General features: G+C 44.9%; 1 long non-coding RNA gene across 4 annotated transcripts; it reads left to right on the top strand.

Moving 5' to 3' along the window:
• The first annotated feature begins 2,762 nt into the window (after nucleotides 1-2,762).
• LOC123096810 (uncharacterized) lies at nucleotides 2,763-5,237 on the top strand. Of its 4 annotated transcripts, none has more exons than XR_006446710.1 (4): nucleotides 2,763-4,153; nucleotides 4,259-4,324; nucleotides 4,403-4,521; nucleotides 4,709-5,237. It is a non-coding gene; the product is annotated as an uncharacterized lncRNA (long non-coding RNA). The 4 variants fall into 4 exon arrangements; XR_006446711.1 differs by lacking the exon at nucleotides 4,403-4,521 and having other exon boundaries at nucleotides 2,763-3,199; nucleotides 3,328-4,153; nucleotides 4,709-5,235; XR_006446709.1 differs by lacking the exon at nucleotides 4,403-4,521 and having other exon boundaries at nucleotides 2,763-3,199; nucleotides 3,281-4,153; nucleotides 4,709-5,232.
• The last annotated feature ends 768 nt before the right edge of the window (nucleotides 5,238-6,005 follow it).

Here is a 6,005-nt window from a genome sequence, read left to right as displayed (position 1 = left end):
GACCCACAAGGTCATCTAACACAAGGGTTAACATTTGGGATCTAACCCAACCAATGGCTTTGTCGGTCTTGGGAGGCTTGCTAATTCAGATGAGGTTTTACTACAAGATGAAGGTACTAACAATAAGCCGACGCATCATATTCATGGGTGGTAAGCCGCCAAGATATTTAAGGTATAAGCTGACGAAATAGTAAGGCAGTCATGGTTACTCAAGCTATGACTATTGGATTTAAGCAAGCAATGGAGAGCATACTAAAAGTATGAATAAGCCGGCAACATGATGAGCCGGGATTAGCTTTTTAGTGTTCCAAATTCTACTAATTGTTGGAATAGCTACAAATAGAAATCTAACAAGACAAGCTATGGTTATGGATTTGAAAATGCTTTACAAAGAAAATAGAAGTCCTATGTAGGGCACAGAAGGGTGAACTAATCTGTTAATGGGGAGCTATCCGAGCACTACAAGGATCATAGATTGGATGAAAATGGCATCGTTATGAGTAACCAATACGTCTACAAGAGAAGTTTGAATGGATTTAGATACAGCAAGGAAATGGCAATGAACGCCGACGAACTCTTGAAGAACTACGGAGTAGCGGTGAGAAGACTTACAGATTTGAAGAGGAGCACAACAAAGCGCTGGACCACCGCGGGAGTGGCCGACATTTGTTGATGAGGACCCTTCGAGGTTGGTGTTCGTCTTCGAGGGCGTCGCTGGGAGCTCGGGTGTGACGACGGCAGCAGACGGAGGAAGAAGACGAGCGAGGAGTTGGAAGCAGTAAAAGTGAACCTAGGAGCCCCTCGTGTGTCTTTATAGCATGGTAAGAAGGGGAAACGGCAAGTGCGAAAAAAGAGGAGACGCAATTAATTTTGGGCAAAAGGGGCACCTCAATTCTCGGGCCTGACAGATATGCTCAAATATTCACTGTGACGTCACGTCCAAACTCCATAAATTTAGGAAGGTGATGTCACGGCACGAGGAAACAAGAAATGTCAAGTGCAAAAGCGTCACAAGCCGGCAATATCCATAACCCGGCCAGAAGATAAGCTCAAGAGGCAAGAGTGAGGTTCTGGCTTGCAGAAGGATGACCCGGACTGAATTCCAGTATGAAGTTTAACATGGATGGATCCAAGTTAACCTAGGGGCTAATGTTGGGGATATACCCAACGGTATGACCCGGCCAGGAATGACCCGGCCACATCCCATGGCGGCTCGCCATTAGGCTAGTTATGTGGGCCATAATTCAAATCCTAGGAGGCGACTGAAAGAAGAGGCCAGCTCATGGGCTAGAATCTGGTAAGCCGGCCCAACAAGGAAACTAAAGAATCTCCCTTACTTGAAGGACAAGATAAGTAGGAAATAGACTACGACACGGGTCATAGTACGACCTAGATTATGTTGTAACCTCAGGGCCTCGACCTGTATATAGAGGGGAGCCCCTGAGGTAGAGAGGACTAAGTTACAATCTCTCGAGTACTAGGTTAGCCAAGTCGCACCTTTTTAATCGAGATCTAAAGCAATAATCAATCAAGCAGGAAGTAGGCTATTACCTCCGCCGTGAGGGGCCGAACCTGGGTAAACCCGTGTCCCTCGATTCCGATCAACCCCGTTCAAGCTACTACTTAGCTGCGAAGGCCTCACGACTAAGTCTTTTTCGAGGACATCTACCGTGACAAAACCACGATAGCGTTGGCGCTTTTGGGGCAATGGAAAATTTCACTCCACTTGTTTGGTCCATTCAACTTGCTCCAACAATGGAGCATCATCAACTTGCTCCAACAATGGAGCATCATCAACTTGTGTGATCCATTCAACTTGCTCTCGTTTTTGTAGTACAACGTCGCCTCAAGGACGGGCTAGCAAAGCAATACAATCACATGATCAATGTATTGTAACACACAGCAAAATCATCACATGATCAACACATAGAGAAACACAAAGCAAAACTTACGAGCCCATGGAGTGTGATGCCACTTGGCCACTTATACATCCTAAACATATCTATATTTTTTGTTTGTTTCATGTTATATTTATATTATAATGACATAGTATTGACATAAATTTTATTATTTTTCTGAACTACCATATTAATTCAATAACGAGTGCTAGACACTATTTTTTTTTGCTATTTTTGGACTTTTCAGAATTATCAATTTTCAGGATACAAGAAAAATAAAAAAATATGTCAGAAGGTTTCAGGAAGAAACGATCTCGGAGGGACTACTAGTACACAACAGTGCTATTTAACACCCCCCCCCCTATCACTCACTTTAGAGAAAAAGCATGTGTGAATCGCACTGCACACAATATATAAATAGAATCGTGTGTCAAAACGGAAACATATGCGAAGGTAAAATCATCACAAACACATATTCCGGACAAACCTGTGCGAAATATTGCACACATTTTGGGCAAATGAATTGTGTGCAATAAATTTTGTATCCCACACCTTACGTAACTTGTGTCCGACGTCTTACATACGTTTTGGTAACTTAAATTGTGTGCGACGAGTAATCCACCGCACACGATTCTATTTTGCAAACTCTGTGCGAGTAGAGACATATAGATCAGAACTCTCCCGTATAAAAGAGATATATCTTTTCCTAATAATAAAGCGATTAATGCTTCTGCCCGCCTGCTCACCGTCATCGCGCTTTTGCTAAAAAAGACCCTGTGTTGTTTAGTATTCAACCCGCAGTCCTCGATCAGTAAAGAAAAAAACGTTTCGCGACGGACGGAAGAAATAGAAGACCCACCTATCCCATCGTCTTCCTGCTCCGACTCCAGGCCACGAGCTGCTCCCCACCAATGGCTCCGCCCCGCGCCTCCTCGCGGCTATGCCGCCGGCGATGTGCGCCGCCCCCGGCCGCGCGTCGCTTTCCTCTTCCCGGCAACGCGCCGCTCGCCTCGTCCCGCCCACATGCCCCAGCGACTCCTCCCTGCTCCACTCCCGACGAGTCGCGCTGCCCCTGGTCACGTTGGGACATGGGATAGGTGGGGAGGGTTGGAGTTAAACTCCATATCCCTGGCCACGTTTTCTAATCCGCAACAGCAGTGAACAACGATTTCAAGAAGCGGGCGGACGGCTCGGCTGAGGCGGCAGCCGCGGCCGGACTCCTCTGCAGCCTTAGGGTGGCGGCAGCTCGCCGCCTTAAATCCAGGAGGGGGCGACCTGGACCACGCGCACGTCCTCCAGGGGTACGTAATCGTCCAAATCTCGCGTTGTTTATTTTGGGCTCGATGCTTGCTGGTTTGATTTGGGGTTGGCATCCATTCCAGGTGAGTTGGAATAAGATTTACATGTGCAATGACCTAGGATTATGCAGATAATGGAATTTGAGTTGGTGCGGAACATGCACTGTAATGAAGGATGCTAACTTATTGTCCTGAGGAGAGCTGCTGCTACCATTGACCGGAATGAAGACAAAGGATCAATTTAGGTGGTGAATGGAAGACTTAATTCGAGCAACCTGTATAGAGCCAAAGAACAACGACAGTAAGAAGCAGATTTCCTGTTCGTTTACATGGGGCACTTCCTCGCTAGCCTTGAACAAGATTTCATCTGTTTTGTCAGACCAAAAGCTGTAGAAAGAACTCCGGTAATCTGTCAAAGCTTACTTGGCCTGAAACTATTTATTTTGTCTTTATCTTCGCAGGATGAAGGATTTAGCTTCTTCTTTGCCTTTTTATTTTTTCCCATGTATCATGTTACTCGTCAAAGCGAAGCAATCAAAAAACTCCAGCAACATACACTGAAATTGTCACTTTTAAAAAGGAACGGGCAGAACCTATGGCGTGGCTTGGTGGGTGCGGACGTCAAATTGACCATTAATTATCACCCAGCACCTCGATCCAGATTTCTTTCATGGAAAATTGAAAGCCTGTCATGTGTACCTCTAATGCAGAAATAGGCAAGCACACGAGAAGAATTGATCACCGCTATTAAAATGGTCAAATGGACTGGACTGACACGCTTACGCTGCAAATGGTCTGTGGCTTGTAACAGGGCACGAATCTTGGCGGGGCTCAACGCACGGGATAACCGAGGGTCGGGACTCCCGGGTGCTACCACGCCTTTCCGTTTTCACATATATTTCTCTAGCAAAGTGCAGCTGGGAGCGGTGTATAGAATGTTCAGTTTTGCATGTTCTGGTAAGTAACTTGGATGCTACACATGTGGACAACGACTTGCTTCACTTTTATCAGTCTGACTAAACAGGTGCCATTAACTCCTACAATGGCATGTTTTTTCCTAAGATGCCAGATAGTGTTCAGCTTAAAGAGATGGCTATGAGGTGCGTGCAAGTACAAGCGTGAAATGAGGTACCCCTATCTTACACCTTTTTTCTCATAAAAAACGGTACATGCTTCTCTTCATTTCGTTTTCTTTTCTATGTGCAGTGTCAATTTGTTATTCGCCAAAGTGATATGAAAACGAAGATCCTGTAACTGAAGTTGCATCCTCAGTCCTACATAACACATCCTTTTTCGCAGAATAAATGGTCACAACTTCTTCATATGTGTGTAATTAAATCTCAAGTTTCATGCTCTGAATTATGAAACAAATTTATGTTAAACATGACTAGATTTCTTCTGGTTGTATTGAATATTGATGTATCACAAAATATCCAGTTATCAAACATGTGCATGTAGGTAAAATATTTCTATTCATTTTGGTTAAATATTAATTAATGTGTTTTTCTCTAGATATAGGCAGTGTTGCTGGAGGAATGGCAAGATGCCCAGTCAGATGACCTAGGTCTGTGGCAAGTTGGTGGACCTCGACTACAGGAACATCACCGAGGCAATCACCGAGGCAATCGATAGTAGGTTGGTCAATTGCTAACACAACATGTTTTGAATTGTAAAATTAAGTTTGTTCTTTTGTTTATTTTTTCTGATTGAAAGTGCCAGTTGGTGTTGTTGTATAAAATATTTTGAATTACAAAATTAATTCTCCGGTTACACGCATGGGATTGTTTCTTCAACTTTTCCGCAGGTCACTGACTTAGCCACGCCACCAGGCAACTGTTCTATACATAGTAAGAGAGAGAGAGAGAGACAAAATATATGTGATTCATGGATGGATGGAGACCAGGTTGGCCCATCCAAGTTGCACAACTCCAGTTGAGCTGCTTTCTCCGGCCCAAGGTCCCAGCGGTGCAGCCATTCTATAATCAATCTTTCACGTTCACTCACCAATTTAATAATCCCACTTCACTCTCTTACACACAATTATGTCAGTTTATATATGTCTGCTCTTTCGAACCAATAAGCTGTCTTAGAAACCAATAAAGACATAGTGAGGTGTGGCTTCTATTTATCCCTAAGGGGGAGACCCAAATAGATATTGGTTGATTGACGTGCCTCCGATAATTAACCTCTACAATATGTGATGGGCTAATTATGCATGGTGGATAATTAAAGTAGGATTGGGTGCCTGTAATGGCCAACGAAAGAAATACTCAATTAATGTAGGGCGTAGGCATCGAGGGTCGAGATAGAGAAACATGCGAAGGAAATGTTGATGGCAGAAGTTTTTTTTTCCCAGTACAACGCACGGGCATATTTGCTAGTAGAGAACTAAGAAATTGTTGGTCGTTTATAGTAGGTCTGTTGCATTTTGTCAAAAGAAAAGGGCTAGTAATCTGCGCCGGTGCGCCGGCCCAAACTTTGGGCCGGTCCAACCTTGGTCGTCAGATGTGATGCATAGAAACCGTTAGATTGAAGCATCTCGTCCCCACTCCCGCATCCCTTGCGCTCAGGACTCTCTCTTCCCCCACCTTATCATTAGTCAACGCAGACCCCACAACGCACTGTCCCAGGCCACCGCTCGTCGCTGGAACAAGACGCCATCCATGGCGTCGCCCGTTTCCCCTACAACCGCATCTGCCCCCAACTCGAATCGCCGGCGAGCCTACTCGTAGCGTTGCTCGAAGTGTTGCCGAAAAAGATCCTCGCAGCAGCACATCCACCCGTAGAGTCTACATCCACCTCTGCTAGC

Source organism: Triticum aestivum, chromosome 4D, assembly GCF_018294505.1.
Source record: "Triticum aestivum cultivar Chinese Spring chromosome 4D, IWGSC CS RefSeq v2.1, whole genome shotgun sequence".
Taxonomy (NCBI): Eukaryota; Viridiplantae; Streptophyta; class Magnoliopsida; order Poales; family Poaceae; genus Triticum; species Triticum aestivum.
This window is presented reverse-complemented; position numbering and strand designations above follow the sequence as displayed.